The sequence below is a fragment of the Macaca nemestrina genome, chromosome 3 (assembly GCF_043159975.1).
Source record: "Macaca nemestrina isolate mMacNem1 chromosome 3, mMacNem.hap1, whole genome shotgun sequence".
Taxonomy (NCBI): domain Eukaryota; kingdom Metazoa; phylum Chordata; class Mammalia; order Primates; family Cercopithecidae; genus Macaca; species Macaca nemestrina.
In genome coordinates, this window is record NC_092127.1 from 89,334,659 (window position 1) to 89,361,538 (window position 26,880).

Below are 26,880 nucleotides of genomic sequence, written 5' to 3' on the forward strand. Positions count from 1 at the left end.
AAAATACCTACTACAGAGTAGGTGCTTAATAGATGGAACTACTCTGATATGGTTCTCCTACATATTTTCAAAAGCAAGTATGAAAATACCCTTTCTCAGTGTCTCCTTACAACCATTGAATAACCCCACTTGAATCATGTTACTATGATTATTTCAACAGCTGCCATAAAGTTTACTTCTGCGTATTTGTACAGCTCAAATCATCATATGTGTACAATATGTTAATGTCTTCATTGTGTCCTTAAAATACCCCCAAATGAGGTACCTAAACATTTAGACTTGGAAGTCACTAGCTTACTCTTCATGTGCATCATTAGTGTATTGCTTTCCCTCTCTCTTTCTCTCTCTCTCTCTCTGATTCCTACTCCAATCTCTAGCTTGAATTTTATTTATTTAATTATTTACTTACTTAGAGATGGAGTCTCGCATTGTCGCCCAGGAGGAGTGCAATGGTGCGATCTTGGCTCACTGCAACCTTCACCTCCTGGGTTCAAGCGATTCTCCTGCCTACGCCTCCCGAGTAGCTGGGATTACAAGTGCCTGCCACCATGCCTGGCTAATTTTTTGTATTTTTAGTAGAGATGGGGTTTCGTCACATTGGCCAGGCTGGTCTCAAACTCCTGACCTCGTGATCCACTGGCCTCGGCCTCCCAAAGTGCTGAGATTACCAGTATGAGTCACTGCACCCAGTCTGAACTTTATTTTTAATAGTTTCTTTTATTGTACAGAAAGACAGAGTAGTAAGTGGGGAAAAAGACCTGGGTTTGAATCATAACTTTCTTATTTTATGAGCTATGTAAATTTTTTGGGCTCTAGCTTCCTCATTCATAAAAATGGGGAGAGTATTACCTGTCTTATATTCTTAGAGAGAGAATACCTGATAATTATAGGGGTTGAAGTTGCCATCCTTGTTTTCCCTGTACCAACCCAGAGGTCAGGACCTTGTCATTATGTCTACCTAAGTGCCCAGTGCAGAGCGTGTACTGTGAGAAGTTGATATTGTGGGCGGACTAGTACAGTGGGTGGGTGGGTGGGTTGGTGGATAAATGGGGCCCCATCAGTGGCCATCATGTACACCACCCTCCAAGAGCTGATAGGCAAGAATGCTGTAACATGGATGACGGTCATCTTTGCCACGATTTGGTCAACATTTCCAATATGGTATCTAACTTTCCACCACGTTAACATTTTCAAATAATTCTTCCATGTTTAGGAGATTCAGGAAGGGCAGAGACTAAAAATGAAGTATGTGAAAGATTATTTGAGATAGAAATGAATGTTGAGATAATTTTTCTTCTTTGTTGTACCATGAATCTATAGCACTGCAAAAATCCACAAGGCTACATGTGTAATGTCAGAATTACACATGTAAATTTCACTAAACATTTTTTTAAGCAACAGTGGTATTCCTTTGCAGTTGATAATTGCTAACGTTAGCTGAGTACCCAAACTGTACCACGTACTGTATTTTATACTTACTAACTTGTTTAATATTTGCCATAAACCAGTCAGGTGGGTATTATGACCCCCTTTTACAGCTGAAAAAACTGAGGCATAAATTGTTGGCCTTCTTGGAGATCATGGGAAGTGACAGAGTTGGGCATTGATAAATAGGCAGCTTGGCTTCAGAGCCCATACTTCTAACCACCCCTATGCTAAATTTTAAGTTCTAAATAAGTGTTTTCAAAGTGTGATCTGCCAACTTTTTGGTCTCAGAATCACCTGCAAGTCTTCTTAAAATACCTATATCTGAGCTCCACTCCTGACCTACTGAATCAGAGAGCCTGTAGGTGGTCCCTAGAAATCAGAATTTTAGCAAGAATTTCAGTATTATTCTAACACATACTAAAGTTTAAGAACCACTGCATGAAATAGTACAAAATCTCAAATTGGCCAAAAGTCAAGAATCATGGGATACCAGGTCTTGCCTATTTTCTTCCATTGCAAGGACCATTGATGAGCCCCTCTTGAAAATTGAAAGCTTAGCCCATGGAGATCTCTGATTTTTTAATTTTTATTTTATTTATTTATTCTTTTTTTTGAGACAGAGTCTTGCTCTGTCACCAGACTGGAGTGTAGTGGTACAATCTCAGCTCACTGCAGCCTCCGCCTCCTGGGTTGAAGTGATTCTCCTGCCTCAGCCTCCCAAATAGCTGGGATTACAGGCACCCACTACCATGCCCAGCTCATTTTTGTATTTTTAGTAGAGATGGGATTTCACCATGTTGGCCAAGATGTTCTCAATCTCTTGACCTCGTGATTCGCCTGCCTTGGCCTCCCAAAGTACTGGGATTACAGGCATGAGCTACCATGCCCTGCTGAGACCTCTGATTTAATTGAAGTAACAGCAGCCAGTGTAACTATCCCAGTTCTGCTGTAACTTTAGGTTCTAGGGTTCATACATACGTTTCTGCACGTTCCTGAGACATTAATTTCTAACAGATTAATTTCCTTTATTTATCTTGTCTGGTCTTGGGCAGGTTCTAAGGATCTGTTATCCTGGCAAGAAGCTCAGGGCTCTTCATGAAAGAATGTCTGTCCAGAGTCTGCACATTTGGCTTCAAAACTACCTTCCCCATAGTTCTCCACTTCTGCATTATTCTCTTGACACTCTTGTTTGAGGATGCATCCACTGGCTCATTTATTCTGATTATGTATCATCCTGTATCACAGGGTCCTTCCCTGGCACACTCCCAGTCCTCTCTACCCCAGCACTCTCACAGGGGTTACCATTTCTGAAATAAACAATTATAAGAGACATCCCATCTTAGATTTGACTGAGTCAGCCTACCTCCCACCAGATGTCTGTCCCAGCCTCACAGTTCCTATCTGGTGAATTCCCAAGAATCCCTGTGCCGGCAGGGCTGGGCTTGCCTTTCTTTCCCTTCAACTTGCCCTCCCTTCCAGGATTGTGGTCCTGCCCCTAAACTCCATCTGGAATTCAGATGCTGGATTTTCACTCTATTTTCACTTCTTGATTTCCTCAATGTTGCATGTTTAGCTCCAGACACACTTTTTTTTTTTTTTAGTTGCTATAGGAGGACTCCTTTCTTGATTTAGGGTTATTTTTGTTCCATGTGTTATCTCTTGGTTTGGAACATTCCCTGTCTCCTCATCTTTCACTTGGTAACTGCTTCTTAAATGTTGGCTCCAATGTCTCTTCCTCCTTTAGCCCCTCTCAATATTTGGCCAAATGTTCCTCCTGTGACATATGAACCATTCTGTAGTTCTGCAATCACAGAGCTCACTATATGATGGCATCATTACCTTTTTACCTCTACCTAGTCCCTCCTAGGTTTTAAGCTTCCTAATGGCAGGGTATCCATCTTCCCCTTAGATCCTTAGTGGCCAGTGCACAGTTGTTGTTCAGTAAACATGTACCAAATAAGTGAACAATGAATAATGCTTTTTCAAATGCTGGCTAAGTGCCTATCTGAATCAAAATGCCTCTTGCTCTGGCTTGAAACAATGCTATGTTCTGATGCCCAATTCATACCCTTATAACACTTTGCTTGGCTCTCTACACTCCAGCAGTGGCATTTGTTGCTATACTTTTCAGATACTGCATCTGATCAGTGGGACTTCCCCAAAGGGGAAGCAATTGGTTTCCTTGCCATAGGGTTTGTCTGATTCCACACCTGCTCCTTTACAATCTACACTTTCCTATTCTGGTTTGCATCCTGTAGACAGGATGTAGACTACCTCAAAGATGGTCCCCAGTGGTTTTCACTTCCTGGTATTCTTGCCTGCGTGTACATTCAATTACATCCTGTAATCAACCAGAAGTTGTAGAAATGGTGAAATATGGCTTCCAAGGTTAGGTCATAAAAGATGTTGTGGCTTATACCTCATTCTCTCTTGGATTCCTATCTTTGGGGGAAGCCAGCTGCCATGTCATGAGGATTCCCAAGCCACTGTTGGAAGGAACTGTGGCTTCTTGCCAAGAGCCAGTTTCAATTTGTGAACATGTGAATGAGACATTCTGGAAGAAGATCTTTTAGCTTTGTTCAAACTGATGACTGCAGCCTTGGCAGGCATCTTGACTGCAACCACCAACCAGCCAAGTGACTCCTGCATTCCTGATCAATAGAAACTATGCAATAATAAATGTTTATTGTTGTTATAAGTTGCTAGATTTGGAAATTTGTTACACAACAATATATAATTAAGTGTCTTATCAATCCTTGTTTCATCAGTGGCATCGAGAATACTCAGCCAACCATGAAAGCAGTCTTAACAGGCTGACGAAACTTCATTAAGACATACGAAAACCTGACCAAGAAGTTTACACACACACAGACACACACACACACCCCAAAATGTGTCCCCCTCACTCCCCATAGGTCCTACCTGAATCAAATTGTTGGCCCATTTAAACATAATACATATGACAAGGTAAAATTTGGCTCCAAAAGAAACAAAATAAAACATAATACCTACGTGTGGCTTCAAATGCAATACTAAGTCTATATCTCCAGAAAATCCACTGGAAAAACGAGTTGTAAGAGGGCCTAACATTGGTGCAATAATAAAGGGGCATCCATATCAGGATAGATACTAGAATTTTTTAACCTAGAAGATAAAGATTGAAAGGAAATAGAATTTAAGTCCTTAATATTCTATAGGATTTGGACAAGTTAAAGAGGAATTGTTCCTCTGCTGTCAGTGTGAATGCTTACACCTCTAACAGTATGGTCTTTGTGGATGTCTTGTCTATATTTGGATTATTTAAAAAATGATCCACACCATGAAATAAACATAGTTTTAAAAAATCATATAGAAATGGCAAGTTGGAAATAGAAACATGCATGCAAAGCTTATAAAAATTATAAGCTTCAAGGAAGATGACATAAGAAGGTCATCCCATCCTCTTATTGATTAGTGCTTAGTCTTAATGTCTCAGATGAATACCTTCTGAGAACATTCTCATTGTCTTGCAATTATCCTCATCCAAATCAGTTTTCTTACCAGTGCTCTTACTTCTGCTATTCCCCTTTCCCAATTCATTCTCCACAAGGCAGCTGGCATATTTACTTAAAACCATGAACTAAGTGAGTCTCCTTTGCTTAAATGTTCAGTCCCTTTTCATTGCTCTTCCTCTGAAACAGTCCCTCCTGTGACTTGTCAGACCCTGCAGTCCTGGTCTAACTTCATCCCCCTGCCTTCTTCCTTTTCCAGCCATCTTCCAATTGCTTCCTTTCTCTGGCTTTGGCAGCGGGAATGCCTCCTGTGACTGATTCATTTTCCTCCTTCAGGTTGCAGTTTAACTCCCACTTTCCAGAAAGGTCTTCACAGAGAATCCCATCGAAAGCATTCTACACAAGTTGTGTTATTGATTACATGGTTGATTTCCTTTGCACCATTTATCCTTATCTAAAATTACATATTTTTTCTTACTTGTGTATTATTCATTTATAACACCAGTCTGTGATTTCTAGAGGCTTGCAAGTATGGGGGTAGGGAAGATAGAGAAAAGTGGGCTAATGGATACACAGTTACAGCCAGATTGAAATAATAAGTTCTAATATTCTAATAGTACTGTAGGATGACTGTAGTTAACCATAATTCATTGTATATTTTCAAATAGCTAGAAGAGAGGATTTTGAATGTTACCAACGTAAAGAAACGATAAATGTTTGAGGGAATGGATATGCTAATTACTGATTCCATCACTACACATTGTATACATGTATCAAAATATCACTCTGTACTCCATAAATATATAGTTATTATGTGCCAATTATAATAACAAAATCTGTAAACTTCAAATGTCTTGTTCATCATTTTACTCCCCAAACCTAGCACAGTCCTTGACATTTATAACAATACTTATTGCTCCTTTTATAGTATTAGATATATTATCATTATTAGAGCAATGAATAAGACAAAATAGACAATGAAACTGCTAGATATTTCCTGGCAGATTTCCATAACCAACACCATTTACAATCTCTTCCCTTACTCTTTTCCTTCCTCCTCTGTCCCTCACCCAACTTCTTCTTCTCTCTCTCTCTCTCTCTCAATTTCTCTATGTCTTGGAATATCTAAAGCTTTAGTTTTACACTTCACTGTTCACAGAGAGTCGAGGCAATTCTATTGTGTGCTCTTAGGTCTTGGTGGAAAGACTGTATGAGTTTATTAATTGTTGTGAGAAGTCAGGGACCACGAACGGAGGGACCGGCTGAAGCCGTGGCAGAAGAACATAAATTGTGAAGATTTCATGGACATTTATTAGTTCCCCAAATTAATACTTTTATAATTTCTTACGCCTGTCTTTACTGCAATCTCTGAACATAAATTGTGAAGATTTCATGGACAGTTATCACTTCCCCAATCAATACCCTTGTGATTTCCTATGCCTGTCTTTAATCTCTTATTCCCGTCATCTTCTTTATAATTTGAGGAGGATATATGTCACCTCAGGACCCTGTGATGATTGCGTTAACTGCACAAATTGTAGAGCATGTGTGTTTGAACAATATGAAATCTGGGCATCGTAAAAAAAGAACAAGATAACAGCGGTGTTCAGGGAACAAGGGAGGTAACTTTGAACTGGCTGCCGATGAGCAGGACAGAACAGAGTCATATTTCTCCTCTTTCAAAAGCAAATAGGAGAAATATCGCTGAATTATTTTTCTCAGCATGGAACATCCCTGAGAAAGAGAATGCGTCCCTGAGGGCAGGCCTATAAACGGGAAGTGTGCCATCTTTTATGGTCGAAGCAGAAGGGATGAAATAAGCCCCGGTCTCCTGTAGCGCTCCCAGGCTTATTAGGACAAGGAAAATTCCCACCTAATAAATTTTGGTCAGGTTGTCTGCTCTCAAAACCTGTTTCCTGATAAGATGTTATCAATGACAATGTGTGCCCGAAATTTCATTAGCAATTTTAATTTCGCCCCATCTGGTGGTCCTGTGATCTCGCCCTGCCTCCGTTTGCTTTGTGATATTTTATTACCTTGTGAAGTATGTGATCTCTGTGACCCACACCCTATTCGTGCACTCCCTCCCCTTTTGAAAATCGCTAATAAAAACTTGCTCGTTTTACGGCTCGGGGAACATCACGGATCCTGCTAAGATGTGATGTCTCCCCCAGATACCCAGCTTTAAATTTCTCTCTCTTGTACTCTTTCCCTTTATTTCTCAAACCAGCTGAGACACCCAGGAAATAGACAAGAACTCACGTAACCATCGGGAGCGCGTTCTCCCAATAATTAATAACTGCCGCTTCTCCAAGGGCCTTGGTTTCTCTTTCAGAATAATGACCATGCATTTTCTATTTGGTGAAGCCTTTTGACATATTTAGTTCAATGGTGTTTTTCTGTTGTGGAGGATTATTAGTCTGTGACAGAAAGTGCTGAGGGAGTGAAGGAAAGTGCCATGGTTGGCAGTACTATTAATAGCAATTTGAGGAATTGAGACCTACAGGAGTAAGACTCTAGTTCAACCTGAGAACATGACATCTGTGCTGGCCAGGAACAACAAGCTTTCTGGTAGCATTGCCTGCAAACATTTACTGAATATTTTTTTTCACTTGACCAAAGGGCAGGTTAATATGACCCGAATTAAAATAGAATAAAAGAAACAATAACCTTTTATTTGTTAAGTTGCTTGTGTATTAGATTTTTGATAAATTTTCATTTTATTACTGCTTTCATGAAATTTATTACATGCTTTTTTATTAAGATAAAGAAAAAATTCTTTTGATTTTCATTTTTATTCGTATTTTCCCATATACACATGCTGCTGGTATAATAATGTTTTGCATAATGATAAAATATTGGAATAAAAATCAAGGTCTGAGATAATGGCTATTGTGGCAACTTTAAAATTGGGAACCAAGAGATAAACATTAAGATAAGATTAAAAAAAATGTTTATCTTCCATAGGGTTAGAAAAAAGTATACCATAGATTTATTTAGCAGACTTTATTTACAACAGGGCTTCCTAATCAATTATCAGTAATCAAAACTGAGTACATATACACAATTCCATATCTACAATGCTGAAGTCTAGTGGTCTGAAAATGAAAAGTTTTTGTTTGCTTTTGTGACAAACCAATTTGGCAACAAAATCTAACCTGAACTGATGCAAAGCTATTAATAATCTTTATCCAAATGAAGGTGAATAGCCATCATTTTACAGAAGAAATATTAATGTGCTTAATTTGGAGTTGTTGCCCAAACACCTTTTGGAAATATTATTTTAAAAGAGCTTGTGCAATTTATTACCTTTGAAAGAATATGAAAAGAATGAATTCAGTAACATGTGACATACAATCCCAAGGTTTTCGAATGGGGGATTGAGGACCTATATCATAAAATCATAAATAAATATTTGATTTGGAAAGTACCTAAGATATAATATATTTCAACCTCCTCATTTTATGAATGAGGACTCAGTCCAGAAAAGTGCAGTGACCTGCCAAAGGTCTTACTACTTGGTTAGTAGCAGAGATAGAAATAGACTCCAATCCCCAGGTGCTCAAGTCCCAGGCTCCTTCTACTCACAGCCCTTTAATGAGCTCTTCCTCAGTGGCTGAGATTTCTAAACAAGTGAAATATACATGAATGTGTCCTTCATCAAGTCTCACTGTGTACATGTGGAAGTACATGCAAAATTGGGCACATATCTACTTTAAAAGAAACATGTCCCTCTTTTCTCTTCTCAAATCTGTTCCTATAACATTATTTCACTAATCAGCACAGCCTTGCCTGATTTGTTAGGCACTGTTACAAATGCTAAAAAGGCAAAGTCCTTCATCTTACCTTTTAGTTTAACTTCATTGTTTAACAAGTTTCTATTAAAAACACTTCATTAGTTCTCCAGGAATTTACAGCCATCTCCTATGTGCCTGGTATGGTAGAAGGACTAAATCGGCGATTTTCAACCAGGGGCAAATTTGCGCTTCAGGGAATGTTTGACAATGACTAGAGACATATTTGGTTGTCACAACTTGGCATGTTTTACTGCCATTTAGTGGGTAGAGGCCAGGGGTGCTACTAAACACTTTATAATGCAAAATACAACCCCTGACCTAAAAGGTAAATAGTGCCAAGATCAAGAAACGCCAAGACAAAAATATATACTATTATCCTTTTCTTCAGAGACTATATACTCTAATTGGAAAATAACAACTTAACATTCATGAAGTTAATTAGAATAATTAAGTACAAAATTCAGCGGTCTCAAGATTTAGAGTCAGAAGACCAAAGTTCAAGCCTCACCCTAATACTTCCTTTGTGACCTTTGGAAAATTATTTAAACATTTGGGGCCTCAGTTTTCTTATCTCTAAAGTAGGACTATTGATAACCAACTAAATTATTTCATGGGCATGCTGTGGGTATCAAATGAGATGGTGTCTGTGAAAATACTTTGACAACTGCTTTATGTAAACATAAAGTGTAGACAGACATATTTCACACTTATCAACCTCGCATTGAACTTGAGAAGTGTCTACCCTGATCTCAGTGAACCCACACTGTCAGAGGCAAGTGAACCAGAGCAACTCCATCTTAAATAGGAGCTAGGTAAAATGAGGCCGAAACCTACTGGGCTGCATTCCCAGATGGTTAAGGCCTTCTAAGTCACAGGATGAGATAGGAGGTCAACACAAAATACAGGTCCTAAAAAACTTGCTGATAAAACAGGTTGCAATAAAGGAGGTAGCCAAAAGCCACCAAAACCAAAATGGCCACAAGAGTGACCTCTGGTCATCCTCACTGATGTGCTCCCACCAGCAACATGGCAGTTTACAAATGCCATGGTAACATCAGGAAGCTACCCCATATGGTCTCAAAAGGGAAGGCATGAATAATCCACCCCTTGTTTAGCATATCATCAAGAAGTAACCATAAAAATGGGCAACAAGCAGCCCTCGGGGCTGCTCTGTCTATGGAGTAGCCGTTCTTTTATCCCTTTACTTTCTTAATAAACTTCCTTTCACTTTGCACTGTGGACTCACCCTGAATTCTTTCTTGTATGAGATCCGAGAACCCTCTCTTGGGGTCTGGACTGGGACCCCCTTCCTGTAACATATTCCTGGCGACTATGAAGGGATTATGTAGTGAGGAAATCCTGACCCAACGGCTACCTTTGGGTAAGTGTTGGGGTCCCGTGACATCTTTCTGACAACCACAGAAGCGACTATACTGCAGAAACCTCCTACCCAAAGGCTAATTTTGGGTAAGTGGTGGGATCCAGTAACATCTTTCTCGCAAACCACAAAAGGGACAATACTGAGGCCACCCTGACCCAAAGGCAATAGATTGGAGCACTGATTGGATGACTTTGGATAAGTGGTGGGGTACCCAGATAAAGAATGGGATTGGGTTAGAGGACCCACTTAGCGGAGTCAGAGTCTCTCCTACGACAGAGTGGGTTAGAGGCCCCTCTTAATAAAATGCAAGGAAGCTTGACCGACCTTGGGTTAGAGGCCCACTTAGGAGGGTTAGAGTCCCTTCTTAGATTTAGGGGGTTAGAGGCCCCTCTCAGTAAACTCCCTCTCAGCTAAGAAAAAGTTTGGCACTAGGGGATGTTAACTTCTATTCTCTTTGGATTAAGCTGCCTTGAACTCTTTGCTGATGGCCGTGGGTGACAGGGTTAGGCATGTACAGGATCATGGGACATGGGGAGCCTTTTTCTCTCCCAAAAGGAGAAACTTGAAAGCTAATGAAACTGCTGGAAAAAAAAAAATCCTTTCTTGACAGCAGCCTCCTGAAATTTTCAGTGTTGCTGCAGTGGGTGGGTTTTTCTCTGGCCTCCCTGAGAATTTTGCCTTCCCTGCCTGCCACAGGCAATGCTTTTCTTTCTCTCCTTTCCCTTTCTTATCTTTTCTATTACTTAGGGTGACCACCTTGCCCAGAGACCTCGTGTCGAAACTCCTAGTTGGAAGTTGGATGAAAGATGATGGGACCCATGTGAGGGCAAATTTAAGCCTTGCCAGTTTGATACCAGGTGCTAAGCAGAGTGGCTAATGTCTATGTTTTATCACATGTATTTTGCTCTGGCTAGAACAGCAACAACAAAAAATTTTCCTTTATGATGTGACTTGGCCCCCAGGGCAATGGTGTTGCAAACTGGATCACTAGGGCTGCTCAGGGAAAGGGAACTAGAAACCTGACATGCTGGGAAAAGGGTAAAATTTCTTACCCATCAGATTTCTGGCTTCTCTCTGTCTGTGCAAACAGTTGAATAAAAGGTTCCAAAAACAAAAATCAGTATTTATCTCCTCTATAAAGTTTAGACTAATGCAAAAAAGAGTTATTTTATTTTTTGAGACAGTTTCTCTCTTGTTGCCCAGGCTAGAGTGCAACCCCCACCTCCCAGGTTCAAGTGATTCTCCTGCTTCAACTTCCCAAATAGCTTGGATTACAAGAATGTACTACAATGTCCAGCTAATTTTGTATTTTTAGTAGAGATGGGGCTTTTCCATGTTGGTCAGGCTAGTCTCGAACTCCCGACTTCAGGTGATCCGCCCACCTCAGCCTCCCAAAGTGCTGGCATTATAGGCGTGAGCCACTGCGCCCAACTGAGAATTCTAAAGCTAGTCTTAAGCTGGTGTATTTTGTGCTATGAATTTGTTTATCTTTAGGCTAAAACATGGGCTTAGAACACCTGTAAGCCTGCTTTTCAAGACAACCCAGCAAGCTGGTCAGTAACAAACTTGGCTTCATGTCCTTGAAACAAAGAGAAAAACTGGCTGAAGTCCCTGCCTTGTTTTGTGTCCTCGGGAGCTTGATCTTTTAACCATGTGGTGGTGCTTTCTTTTGGTCTCTGCCTTCAGGGAACAGGAATTTTAAGGTTCATGTCATAGCTCTAAAAATCATATAAAATAATTAAAAACATTTTCAATCTCAAAATTAACTACTCTAGACTTCTTCTTGGCGGGGGGCGGGGGCGGGGGCAGGAGTAGAGACTGTCCTGTGCTGTAACTCAGTAGTTAAGGTTTTGCACTTTCACGGTAGCTGTGTGGATTCAATTCCCCACGTAGGAAGTAAGTCATTTTTGGTTTAGTATCTGAGTGACCTTGTTTATTCTCTTCTCCTTCATGGACTGTCTTAAATTTTCCTTTCTCTAAGCACCTAGGAGGTTATCTTTGGTCAAGTTGAGAAGCTAGAAATATTGGCTGCTTGGCATGGCTAGAATAAAGTGTTAAAGAATCGTTTTAAGTAAAACAATATCTAAAGGTTTAAAGAAGTTGTGGAAGATTTATAAAAATTAATTGCAAGAGATTCTATGTGTGAACATACTGGCTAAAGTTAAGAGTATTATTCAGTTTTTCTGTAAATTAAACATTGGAATAGAAGCACAACAAATTTTTCTTAGAGCATTAATCTGTTGTTTTGCAAAAAATGTAAAGGGTTATAAAAAGTTTATAAGAATATTACCTTGTGGTTAAACATTAAAATTGATTAAATATGTCTATAAAGTTTTATGAAAAATTGGGTTTAACATTAATAGTACATTAATGTAAAGGTGAAATTTGGCTTATTTGATATATAATCATATAGGAAGTATTATCAAATGTGAAATAGTGTTTTGCTTTCTTTGGACTGTATTTGCATAAATGTTTTATTGGTATATGTTTGAAAGTTATGGGAAACTCCTATAATTCTAACATGAATTAGTGTATGTTGTTAATAATTATAATTATTATGTAAAATTTTGTGTGCCACAGAAGTAACTAAATTTCCTTATCAATTTTGGCTTTAATAGTGGCTAGAACTTTTTATCATCCACAGACAATTGTTGTCTTGTTTTAATCCTCTTTAGAAGGTGGTTTATATAACCAACTATAGAACTCTTGCGAGCATTCTTAAATGCAGGTTCAATTGCTCATGCCTGTAATCCCAGCACTTTGGGAGGCCGAGGTGGGTGGATCACCTGAGGTGGGAAGTTTGAGACCAGCCTGACCAACATGCAGAAACCCCATCTCTACTAAAAATACAAAAATTACCTGGGCATGGTGGCACGTGCCTGTAAACCCAGCTACTTAGGAGGCTGAGGCAGGAGAATCACTTGAACCTGGGAGGCAGAGGTTGCGGTGAGCCGAGATTGCACCATTGCATTCCAGCCTGGGCAACAAGAGCAAAACTCCGTCTCAAAAAAAAAAAAAAATGCAGGTTTTCTGATAACTTTGGAGATTGTGACATCAGAATAAAAGAAAAAACTTTCAGAACTCTCATAGAGAACTGAAATGTTCATAACTATTGAACGGAAGTTAACTACATGGCCTAAACTGAAGAAGTTTAGTCTTTTCAACTTTGCTTAAAACGTTGCTGATCCTTTGTTTTGTTTTTCAGAGTCAAGGAAACTTTTCTTTTGAGCTATTTACAGCTTTTAATAGTTCAGTGTACTCCTATGAACAAAATTTGGAGTATATTCATTTCTCTCTACCAGATTTTTCCAGAATTTGGAAACTAGTTGTGAGTATTCTTAACTTATGGCAACATAGTTATTTGCATAGGTGCAATGAGAATCTGTTTTCCTTTGTAACAGGACACAATTGGAGAAATTGGTTATTTTGCCAAGGCCTTGACTGGAATAGTGTGTTTTCCTTTAGGGAATTTAACTTAACTTATAGAGCCACTAAAAACCCTTGGGGAACTGGCCTCATACCTTGCCTACAACAATCCCTGTACAGGGTTTCTAATATATGGTAAGTAAAGAATGTAACTTTCCCACAGGTCTGGGAGCCCCAAGTTATCTCCTCAAAAGGAGAGGAATTTACCCAACTCATAGGTATTTGGCAGGGTTTGGCTTTTAAAAAGTCTTATCTGAGATTCCTTATAAAACAGAGTTCCATCAAAGACAATTAAAAAGCCTATGTGAAAAATAATTATTCTTGCTGCATTTTATACAAATAATCAGGCCAAATATAATAAAGCAAATCAGTCTTACTATAATTTGTCTTTAGTAAAACTGGGAAACTGGAGTGAGAAATATTATGTTTCAAAAACTATGGTACACTTGTTACTAAATTCTAGTTTCATTAGTTGTTTCTAAGTTTGTTTCTGCAATTTAGGCTGACCCTGCTTATTCCTGTAAACCAAACAGTGATCTCTGACTGCTGCTCAGAAGAAACAAGAGGGATGGGTTATGTAAAAATCTGGAAGAGTATTCTAATCTGGGCACATTACAATCAGCTAACAACTCTGTATCAGCTTAGTTCCAGTAGTTACCCAGTTCATGAAAAGCCTTCTAATTTAATTTACCTGGAATAACTTTACTTATTTTGCTTTACTCTTGTGGAATATATTGCTGTTACACTCTTTGTGTAGGAATATGGGACAAGCTTACTGAATGTTTTCTTAAATTATACACTTACTAATCTTCCAGATATCACCTTTTGTTGAAACTCAAGAGTTATGAATGGACCTTACCATACTGATGCTTTCTGACTGAGCTCCTCTCTACCCTGAATGCAAGAGACCCCTCATAGTTAGGCAAGAATACCATTGCCCCTATTCAGCCTGAAGAAGTTACAGAAGGTGGACCTTCATCCCTCTGCAACCCTTAGGATTAAGAGTTCTCTTACAAAAGGGAGGGGGGAAATGTCAGAGGCAAGTGAACCAGAGCAACTCCATCTTAAATAGGAGCTGGATAAAATAAGGCTGAAACCTACTGGGCTGCGTTCCCAGACAGTTAAGGCATTCCAAGTCACAGGAGGAGACAGGAGTTCAGCACAAAATACAGGTCATAAAGACCTTGCTCATAAAACAGGTTGCAATAAAGAAGCTGGCCAAAACCCACCAAAACTAAAGTGGTGATGAGAGTGACCTCTGGTTGTCCTCACTGCTACACTCCCACCAGCACTGTAACAGTTACAAATGCCATGGTAACATCAGAAGTTACCCTATATGGTCTAAAAAAGGAAGGCATGAATAATCCACCCCTTGTTTAGCATATCATCAAGAAGTAACCATAAAAATGGGCAACAAACAGCCCTTGGGGCTGCACATTCTATGAAGTAGCCATTCTTTTATCTCTTTATTTTCTTAATAAACTTGCTTTCACTTTGCACTATGGACTTGCCCTGAATCCTTTCTTGTGTGAGAGCCAAGAACCCTCTCTTGGGGTCTGGACTGGGACTCCTTTTCTGTAACAACACCACCATCCATTTGTAATACAAGTTGGGAACCCAATAACATCATTGATCTTCTTCTTTCTCTCCCCAGTTTTGTCACTGAATCTTGAGGAGTGGACATTTTTTTTTTTTCTTTTTAAAAGAGGTTAAATGCAGAAATAGAAATCTAAATTAACCTTTCATGCAGGCAGTTACTGATGAGTCTGATGTTGAATCACAGGCTAATACACAACATTCTGTGCTGGATTGTCTTCCTCTCCTTCTACCTTGCCCTCCTTCCCCTTGAAATTTCTTCCTTTATCATTTGGGAGGAAATATCCTCCTGGAGGCTCAGTAGGAAGTCCATTGTTTCCTGATACCTCACCACCTTTGTTTTTGGATATAGACTTAAAGCCAGGTAGATAGTTGTTTTCAGAGTGAGAATCAGGATGTGAGCAAAAGCATGTGTTTTTGGATATGGACCCAAAGCCAGGTAAATAGTTGTTTCCAGAGTGAGAATCAGGATGTGAGGAGCAAAGGTATGTGAGGTCCTCAGTTGAGGCCTAGTGAAGGAGAACAGATGGTTTTACGTTGCCAGAGTTCCCTCTGGTTCCTTAAGTTCCCAAACATGAGTCCTTGAGGATGTCAGGTACGTCTTTGTGGAATGCATGAGTTAATTGGCCAGTCTGGGGATGTCTATCATATTTGTAAGAGGGTACCACAATTTATGACTCTGTGGACTATTTGGCTTTATGCACGTTTAGCATATAAACTCCTATTTATAGCAAATGACTTACTGTGGCTTCATTATTCACTCCTTAAAAGATGTTTTGCTTATGAAGTTACTCCCAACAGTGTAATAAAGACCATTTCAATGCAATTAAAGTATATTTTGATTTACAAACAAATGTTTCAAAGGCAGATATCTTCTGCTGTGTCAAGTGATATATATGGGGTGGAAGGAAAGGACAAATGGGCAGTCCCTGCATTGCTGGAAGAATCATATGTATACACACATTGAAAAAGGAGGGAAAAAGCTTTCTTTTAAAAGCTGATTGAAGCAAATCAGTTTATAGAACCAAATCCAATTTCTAAATCCATACTATCTTCATTGTTTATAGTGTGCAAATCTCTTTCTATGGTTTAATATGAACATAAATAAATGCAGTAAAGTTATTTATTTATATTTTCTTTCCCTTGATGTTTTGAGCTCTATGATAGCATAAAATCTCAGCATACAAAAGTTCTTAAGTGAAATGTCCTTTAAAAATTCCCAGCATCACTTAATGACATATAAATGGTTACAATACAAGCACTGGATTTTTCCCATACGACATACATTTTTCCTATTACACAGGACCACCCATGTTCTGATTTGATCCTAGCCATAAAGCAAAAGGGAACAATTTTGCCTGGCTGCAGTAGTTGGCTCAGCCATCATGCCCATCCTTGCACAAAGCCAGACTGGAAACTTCATTCTAACATGAATACTAGGTTACCTTTCTCTTCCCAGGCCATACATCTCTTTGACTAGCTTTCTCCATGTATGCATACCAAAAAGCCTCCTGGTGGTGGGGATGATTGAGGAGCAGGGAGATAAAAACACACTAGATAAATATCATTTTACAAATTATGAGGAAATCTGGGCTCTAAACTCTAATACAACATAAATTAGCTTATCCCGTTGGATTTTTACATAATTTTCTAGGGCCTTATATCTCATATTTACTAGTTTTAGTGATGTTAATGCTTATGGATGTGCATGGACAGAGCTATCTGATGGGTTTATATGGAGGCTAACTCTAAAACACATACCAGACTGAGACTGACCCTTTAACAATTCCAACAGACTTTCCAGGAAAAACCTCTTTCTAACCCAGAAAATCCCATCCTCTATTTTTTCTTTCATTGAGCTCCATCTAATGGCAATTGCATGCTTTTCAGCAAGGAGGGAAATTCATGGCTTCCAGGTAAAGGGTAAACTCTCTCAAGGGTGTCAGGGGAGCTGAGTTTGGGCTTTCTCAGTAACAGTAGTAAGCCTTGGGGTTTATCATTTGCTGCATCAGGATTTTACTGATTGGATTGATTTCAGTTCAAGGCACAGAGAAAGTCAACGCAAGGGAAAGAATGTGCTTTAACTTAATCATATCATAAAGCAACGTACCCCTGGTGCACAGCTCCAAGACACATTTGTCAGAGCCGTCCGGCTGTTCTAAATGCCAAGTCAGATAAGAAAATAGCTGACTTGAGACAGAAAACTCCAGGCAGCCTCTAGAACAGCCCTTTATTGCATTGTTTTATAACACTGAGGCATGTAGAAATGTGCAGAAAATGCACACGGCAGTGGGTATGCATTTCAAGATGAAAACAGTAAGAGCAAAGATCTATGCCTCATTGGTCACTATACTGCTCATAGGAGTGGAGAGACCTGCAGTAACTGTTCCAAGGCTGTCATTCAGTAGCTGCTGAATGCACGCTCTGCTGAGTCACTGGCCTTGGCAAGTCATGTTGGCTGGGACCTGGTAGGCAGGTGATAGAGAAAAAAAACTGCTCTTTAAACTTAGCTGCTCTTTAAACTAAGCTAGTTCATTTTATAAGACACACTTTTAATTTTAGTTCATCTCTTTACTTCTTATGTTTGAACCACTCAAACAATATTATGAATATATTTACTTATGAACGTCTTGAGTAATTACAAATAATCAGTCTCTAGGGAGAAGGAGACTTTGACTTTTTCTTCCCTCCCACCAAATGTGTAGGTACATGCAGACACACGCATGCACACATACACACACAGATGTATACACACACACTTACAACTGCCTGCCTAGGGAGAATTTGTGTTTTTTCCTCATAAATGCTGGTTTGGAGAAATTAAAGAATCCAATCCTAGATATGGAATAGTACAGAAAAAATGAGCAAGACCCATCCTAGGCATCCCTGTCCCATGTCTGTGACTAAAGGCCTCTGTCGTGCACAGCGCTGTCCTCGCATTCAGCGTGATCTCAGGCTACCATTCGAGGTGGGCTCCTCTAGGAAGCATTGCCATCTCCCACCTCAGGCCTTTCCACCAACTTGTCTAATTGGAAAGATTTTCCATCCTCTGAGTGAGCCAAAAAGTATTTCCGCTGAAAGGCTGTGCAAGGTGGGAATGATACATCCGGAAGCAGCTGTTGGAGTTCCAAAACATCCATCAGGCCAGCTGGAGGTCCCTTTATTATCTCTTTGTTATTGAGATGAGGTTGCTCCTTATAGAAGAAACTGGCTTCTCAAGGGCATTGCATTTCAAGTGTCTTACTATATTTACCCATATCCAGTAGGAGTGACTTTGCTCTTCCAGTCAAAGGTGAGTGATGATCACGATGCCTTGAATATAAAACATGACCTAAGGGCTGGGATTACAGTAAAAGAGAGGCCCAAAATGCAGTCATATATCTCCATTTCAATGAATTTAGGATCATCCTCCTAGCTCCCCAAACCAGATACTTCTTTAATATCTCTGCTACTATTTTGTTTTTTGGCCATAATTTTTTGTTAAGAAGGAAATTCTTGTCCTGGACAGCGTTCTCCTAGAGGGCAGTAGAATAGCAATTTCTGTAAGGAAATCAGGCTTTAAAGAGAGAGCAGAAGTCTCTGTGTCCTTCTATACTGATCTTCTTGCCTCCCTTCGAAGTGCCAGATTGTTGCTCAGGAGGAGTTCGTAGCATCAGAGGAACTGATCCTTCACTTATAACCTTACTTCTTTACCCCTCCACAGAAGGCAAGCTCCAAAAGGATTCATTAGCATGCAGACTCCCTTATAACCAACACCCACACTATGTCTCAGACCTAATGGTAATAATGCGGGCCCATAATCCTCTTCCTTCCCCAAAACAGGGGAAGGTATATTTCCTCAATTCTTCTCATTCATCCACCCACCGGGAAGATTTCAGATTGGCCTAGAAATAAAAGGCTCAGGATATGAGACAACAACACTTAAGCCCTGCTATTCTTCCGACTGCCACAATTTAGCAGTGCTTAGGATTGACTGTGCCATCTTATCAGATATTCATTCAGCCTCAAATAACAGAGCTGTCCCAAGAATGGCTTACCTTCATGAGGGTTATTTCCCAGAAACTTGCAGTTTATTTTATTGTCTGCAACTGTATCACCCTTCCAACTCTGAGAGACTCTAGGAAGTTGAGATTTTTAGTCAGGAACATTGTTACTTTGAAAAATACGAATAAGGAAGCTGGGGAAAGGGGACTGAATTTTGGGTAAGGAAATAGTAACTCACGACTGCTACAATTCCAGCATTCATTGTGCTTGGAAAATAGTAAGTTACACATATGTATCAAATGAAGCCCTAAGATGTTAAAACAAAGCATGATCAAAGTCAGAGAACTTATCCTGATATGATTAGCCCTTTTGGAATGTTACATGTGACTAAGAAAGTGTACCCAAGAAAGTTTCATGGGCATAGAGTTAACTATAAAAAGCAAATAACTGATTCAGTTCTACTTCATCCTTGCCTCACTCTATGAAACAGAGAAAGAGAGAGAGAAAACTCAGAATAGGTCTTTAATATGATTCTAGTCATTCTTATAGTAGTGTTATAGCTCTCAAAGTTACATGGACCTTGACATTAGCTCTTTCCCCAATTATGTTTATGAATTCCAAGGGCAATGGTCCTCACCATGTTTCAGATCTGATATCATGTCTATCACTTCATAGAAAGCATCCCAAAAAAGGTACATGACTCATTGTTATTGCCTTGGGAGAGACTTCATTATTTAGCACCTTGATCACAGATAAGTTTTCATATAACAGAGGTGTCCGATGATGTCTTTGACTTCAGTGAAACCTTGACAATTCACTTCAACAAGGTTTATGATGCATCAACTGTATTCCAAGGACTGTGATTGGCCCTGAGAATATAGAAAGGGATACACTGCTTCTCTCCTCAAGCAGTTAATTATCCAGTGGTGAGAGATTGCTGATACGGTGAGCATTATCACAGTGTGCAAGCATGATGCTGTAAGATGCTGATGGAACTAACCTCATTTGGAAAAATATTCTCCAGGGTTGTTAGAAAGATCTGAGGTGGGTCTTGGGGCAGAGCAGGACTTTATCAAGTAGGAGGTGGTTGAAAATTGCATCCTTTTGCATTTAATTCATATTAAAATCTTTACATTAGCACCAGGCAAGAAAGAAATGCCAAGTGTGAAAGAAGTCTGTGTTTGGGAGAATAAAAGTTTGAATTTGAATTAAAATAATGCCTTTAAAGATGATTACTAAACTTGCTGAAGATATAGTCATTAGGCACATCACTGCCACAATCCTAAAAAATATGAAAAAGATTTTGCAGACTGATAAAACTTTCCAAAGACTAAAGATATAAACTCTCTTTTCCCTTGACCTTTGATGCAGAACATTGAGAGTCACAGGCAACGTTCCCATAAATTTGTAATTGTGAGTTGGGAATTGCCATTTGGTCCCTTGGAGAGCAAAACATTACCCAAACTAAGGATTCTCAGATTATAGTCTGCTTAAATGATTTCAAAATGCTTAAAAGAATATTTAAAAATTAAGTCAAGTATCTAGCAATTTTCTTCATAATGCAAAATGCTCAGATGTTTATAGAATTTACATTTGGAAAGTTGGAAAGGAGGTAAAAAGCATTGTGACCCAAATCTTCATTCAGACTGAAGCTTTGCCCCTGCTAGGAGAGAACAGCTGCTTCTGTGACAGTCTAAGAAAGAATTCATGCCCCCTCCAACCTCCACTCTAATCTCTTTTCCCTGACTAACATCAGGGGAGCAGAGATAATCTAGCTCAGAAGTCACATGGAGGTTGATGTTACAAGAGACCAAATATCCAAAGTGTAGTCAATCAAAGCACATGATATGGTTGTAGATGACTGACCCAATTGGAGCTTAAAATGATAGTACAGGCGAGATGCCTTGGCACTCTGTGTATAATAGATATTTTATTCCCTCCTAGATACTCTGTGTTGCTGTTTGTTTTTTAAACCCCAGTCAGCTTGGAAGTTTCAAGTTGTGTTTTTTCATTTTTCAAAGCTCTGATGTGTGTTCCACATAGAGGTATCCAAATTTAGCACATCTTTGGCTTGAGAGAGCGTGCTTACTGTTTTATAGCATATTTACTGTGGTGTTACTTTAACTTAGTTGTGGGTTGCAACCGAGCATGGCACAACTGCCTGTTTCATTGTGTGTGTGTGTGTGTGTGTGTGTTCTCTTGCACTGCTTTTCACCTCTTCACGGGAAATTTATACACAAGCCAGGCTGATGATTGGTTCCCTAGTGAGAGTAGCTCACACTGGCCTCTGGGAATGTAGGAAATGGAGCACCCTCAGTGTCTCTCAAAATAAGTTAAGCATTTATACATAACTTGTGTCCAAATGTTATCAGACAATTAAGACAAAAGGACATTTCAATATAATGAATTGAAATTGCAGCTTTGACTTTTGAACTGGAATCATTGAAATGTCCTACCCTCCCTTAACTCTGTGTTTTATAAAAAACTAATCTATTATAGGTATGACAGATTAAGGACAACAGTCTCCCTTGGTCCTCTCCAGCAGTTCCCTTGGTGAAGGTCCTCTCCTGTGTGACCATTAATGGGCTGGAGCTCCTTAGCACCCTAATATGCCTAACTGTACCCAGGGGCCAGAGCACATGCAAGGGAACTGAGGGTGACAGATGGGGAAGCAGAAATCCTTCTCGGCAACAACCATTTCTTCTAAGAGGCATTTTTCCTGTTTGACTGGCTCAGAGAGCATTCTTTTTTTTTTTCATGGTGTGTAGACAGCTTTCTGCAACACCTATTTTCTTGTTTATTGAAATTAGGAATCAGATGTATATGAAAAATAGAAATATTCCAAATAGGTAATTTTAAGATTTATAGACCTCAAAAATAATGTAATATCAGTCATTTAAAAAACCCATTAATTCTGGGATATTCAAATATTGCTTGATACAGAGGAGATCTCTTAAATAGAAACTTTTTTTTTTTTTGAGATGGAGTCTCCCTCTATTACCCAGGCTGGAGTGCAGTGGCGCAATCTCAGCTAACTGCAACCTCCACCTCCTAGGTTCAAGCGATTCTCCTGCCTCAGCCTCCCAAGTAGTTGGGACTTTAGATGTGTGCCACCAAGCCCAGCTAATTTTTGTATTTTTAGTAGAAAAGGGTTTTTACCATGTTGGCCAGGCTGGTCTCCAACACCTGACCTCAGGTGATCTGTCTGCCTTGGCCTCCCAAAGTGCTGGGATTACAGGCGTGAGCCACCATGCCTGGCCTTCAATAGAAACATTTTGCATGATATTTCCTTGTTTATATATGAAAATCTGATATAGATCAAACAATAATCAACTGATTAGCAGATCGTACTATGTTGCTACTCTAGCCCAAGTTAATTGTTTATTTAAATTAGGATGTTATTATCTTTACAAGGTATGTTTGCTAGGGATGCCATAACAAAGTACCACAGACTGAGTAATTTAAATACGAAAAATTTATTTTCTCATAATTTTGGAGGCTAGAAGTCTGAGATCAAGGCGTCTGCAGGGTTGATTTCTTCTGAAACCTCTGTTCCTGACTACATTGTAGATGGCCATCTTCTCCCTGTGGCCTCACATTATCTTCCTTCTGTGTCCTAATCTTTTCTTATAAGGATATGAGACATTGGATTAGGGCCCACCCTAGTGACCTCATTTTAACTTAATTACCTCTTAAAGACCCTATCTCTAAATATAGTAAATTCCGAGGTTAGGACTTATACGAGTTTGCAGGTTGGTGTGGCTTGGCTGTGTCCCCACTCAAATCTCATTTTGAATTGTAACTCCCACAATTCCCATGTGTAATAGGAGGAACCTGGTGGAAGGTAATTTGATCATGGGAGCAGATCTTTCTTGTGTTATTCTTGTGATAGTGAGTAAGTCTCATGAGATCTGATGGTTTTATAAAGGGGAGTTTCCCTGCACAAGTTCGCTTCTCTTGTCTGCCACCATGTGAGATGTTTCTTTCACCTTCTGCCATGATTGTGAGGCCTCCCCAGCCACGTGAAACTGTGAGTCCATTAAACTTCTTTCTTCTGTAAATTACCCAGTCTTGGGTATGTCTTTATCAGCAGTGTGAAAATGAACTAATACAGAGGTACATAACTTAGTTTCAAATAGGAGGTATTAGCAAGCAAAATAAATTTGCAAATACATAAATTTTTCTAAGCTTACCACATTTCAGGCAATGGGATAATTGTTTTATGTCCATATATTTCATGTACTTCTTACAATGACTTGAAAAGCTAGATTGTTAGAATCTCCATTTTACAAATGAGAAAAGTTGGGCTAAAAAAGTTCATTAATGTTCTCAAGTCTATAGAGAACGAATTCTCAAAACCATGTCTGTACATTGTCTCCAGAAAGTGCAAAAATTACTGTTATGCCCCTGTAGGAGTGAAGGGAACTTTCCTTCTACTCTAATGTTTTGATAATTTGCATCTCTGGAATAAACTGACAGTAGACAGATTAACAAGAGGAACAGCATACAAATTTACTACATGCAAATGCCCAGGAGCCTTACAAAATATAAGACTCAAAGAAGGGCCAGATGGTTGAAGTTTAAATAGCAATTTTTTTTAAGAGACAGGGTCTTGCTCTGTCACCCAGGCTGAAGCGTAGTGGTGTGATAATAGCTCTCACTGCTGCCTCAAATTCCTGGGCTCAAGTGATCCTCCTGCCTCAGCCTCCTGAGTAGCTGGGACTACAGGTGCATGCCGCCATGCCAAGCTATAAGTGGTATTTTGAGCTACAGAAAGAAATAGAGGCTTAGGACTTCTTCATGTGAGATGTCAACACAAGCTGTGAAAGGGTGAGGGGAGGAAATGTATGGTAAGCAAAGGTGTTTTGTTATGCAGGTAGTCTCTCAGGTGACAGTCTGCAGAAGAATAGGTGGTGTCAGTGACTTTTAGTCTTCTTTCCTATGAGTTAATCTTCCCCGTTTGATGGACTTTTAGGGCAGGAGCACATGACAATTACGTTCTTTTGAGAGGAACTTCCCTTAGTCAAATAAGCAAACTTCAGAGAAAGCCCCTCCCTGCACTTGGAGGAGAAAGAGGGATGAGAGATAGGAGGGCAGAAGAGGATCAGAGACCTTGGTTCTTCTTTCATTCAAAGTACTCAGCATGCCAAAGCACCATACTTTGGGATATTGTTTTCTGAGCCCCAGCACTCCTTTGCAATTTACCCAAGTTTACACAGCTGGTTGGCAGCCAATGCAGGCCTCCTGATTCCTTGTGCAACACTGATATGCAAATAATTTTAAATAAATCTATAAACAAATGTAGTTTTTAGTGAAGCAGGAAAATTTCCCTGACTCCTTTGGGGGCTGGAACTAGAGTGTGAGCACGGGAACTAGCTGGTGCTTCAGTGCTAGCAGGGGCAAACTCCACTCACTTGAACCCGCTATGCTCTATTCCTTGCAGAAGGGAGTATGCAGGTAAGCAAGTGCAGGAACCTGGGTGAGTGCTTTTGGCTGTTGGCAGGAATGAACTCTGTATAGGCCCCGTGGCTGCATCTAGTGGGGGTGCCTGCAAACCCTGAAGTCCCAGAAGAGTGTTACAGTCCATGTCCTGTTAGCTTTGTCACATGTGGACAGTTTAAGTGTTAACACCTCAATGGAGGGTCAGTGTGACAGTCTTTTGCACCCGCACCCAAGTTCGCATCCAGTATCCAGGAAGAATGACGTCACATGAACAAATTTGAAGGATGGTAAATGTGGAGGATCTTATTGCCAATGAAAGTGACACTCAGTGGGAAGGGGAGATGAAAAAGGAATAGAGCAGGAAGGTAACTTTCTCCTGGAGTCTGGCTGTCTCCAGCTGGACTCCTCTCTGAAGCTACACCATCAAGCTGTCCCTCTGAAGTCAAGCCGCTTCTCTCCAACTGTAGCCTCTGACATCCATTGTTTCTCCTCTCTTCTGCTGGTGGAGCCTGCGGTTTTTATGGACACAGTATGTGGGGCAGGGCAGGCCATAGGTGGTTTTGGAAAAGGCAACATTTGAGCAGGAAAACAGGAATGTATGTCCTCACCTTGGGCTGTGGTTCCAGGCTCGCAGGTGGCGCCCTTGCCAGGGACCTGCCCTCTTCTGCCCAAAATTTCCCTGCCTCCTGTCCCTGTCATGACTACTCTGCTTATTAAAAACAAGGACTTTACTTTTTCCTTCTGTTAGTTAGACTTTTTAATTTTCTAGGAACAGAGCATATTGAACAGGATGAGATCTTAAAAACTGTCAATGCTTTGCTTGTTAACCCAGTTAATTAGGGCTATGGAAAAGGATATATACCAGCAGGATAACCAACCATCCCAGTTTGCCTGGAACTGAAGACTTTGCTGGGGTATGAGAGTTTCTAGAGCTGAGATAGTCTTAGTTTAGAAACAGAAATGGTTTTAGAAGCAGAAAAGAAAAGAAACCATCTTAGTGATCAGAGAGCCAGGCCTATTAAGAACTAGGTGATCCGTTTGAATAGAAACAATAGAGACTCCTGAGAGACTGATATGCAAATGGACAATGTCCCGACCATATATAAAAATAAAACTTTGATCCACAACTTGTAGCAACCTACTCAGGAAACCAGCTCCGTATCTACAATGAGCAACACAAGAAGCCATCCTCCTGTAAGTGAGACCTAAGGGAAGCCAGATTGCTATCTCTAGTGATGATCCAGGAAGCTAAACAGTAGCTGCTACAGCAATAGGCCCAAAATAGCCAGGACTTGGTTAATAATTGACAGCATCCCTAATTTTTATCTCTGCTTCCAACTTAGGACCAAACAGAGAAAGCTGAATATATACCCCTAATTAATCACATAGGACAACCTGATTCTGGTTAGCCCACCTATAGCTTCCCCAGGCCAACAGCCTCCAATCAGTGCATGCCTGAAGCCTTCCCTTTTTTCTCTTGTAAAGCTTTCCCACTTCTTTGCTTGCCTTTAAATCTCTGCCAAAACTCAAGGGATGATGCAGACTCTTTTGCTGTAGCAAGCTCAGAATAAATAACCTTTGCTTTTCTCATTTGGTTGGTCTTTGTTTATTTCCACAATCCTGTAACTATCCGATGGGTTCTTCCTGCTCACTGCACAAACAAAATCAACTCACCAAGACCATGGCATTGCAGTAAAGAAAGAGTTTAATTGACACAAGGCCAGCTATGCCATGTGGGAGACTGAGTTATTACTCAAATGAATCCCTGAAGGCTCAGAGGTTACAGATTTTTCAAAGATAGTTTGGTGGATAGGAGGCTAGGGTAGGAAGCATGCTGATTGGTTGGGTCAGAAATGAAATCATAGAGAATCAAAGTTGTCCTCTTGTGCTGAGTCAGTTCTAGGGTGGGGGTCACAGGACTGGTTGGCATGTCTAGGTGGTGCCATCTGGTTGTCAGAAACGCAAAAACCTGGACAGACATCTCAAGAGGCCAATCTTTGTTCTACAATAGTTATGTTATCTTCAGGACTAATAGGGGAAGTTGCAAATATTATAACCTCCAGAATAATGACTGATAATTATTTAGAATTCAAACCCCTCTCATCCTCCTAACTTGGTGTCCTTTCATTAAGCTTTACAAGAACATTTCAGGATTTAGAAAGGTCTATTATTATGTAAACTATAAATTAAATTTCTCCCAAAGTTAGCTTGGCTTATGCCCAGGAATGAGCGAAGAGAACCAGCCTGTGAGGCTAGAAGCAAAATGGAGTCAGCCATGTCAGATTTCTCTCACTATCATACTTTTGCCAAGGTGGTTTCAATACATCAACAGGCT

The 26,880-nt window shown here is 39.9% G+C and overlaps 1 long non-coding RNA gene across 3 annotated transcripts in view; it reads left to right on the plus strand.

Moving 5' to 3' along the window:
- LOC105486364 (uncharacterized) overlaps positions 1 to 26,880 on the plus strand; it is a 73,787-nt gene that overhangs the window by 19,957 nt on the left and 26,950 nt on the right. Inside the window, exon 1 of one of the 3 annotated variants that reach the window (XR_011620566.1) lies at positions 23,068 to 23,133. The exons of the other annotated variants lie outside the window; for them this stretch is intronic. This is a non-coding gene — a long non-coding RNA (uncharacterized lncRNA). Of the gene's footprint in view, positions 1 to 23,067; positions 23,134 to 26,880 lie in introns of those variants that run through there. 3 annotated transcript variants of the gene reach the window in all.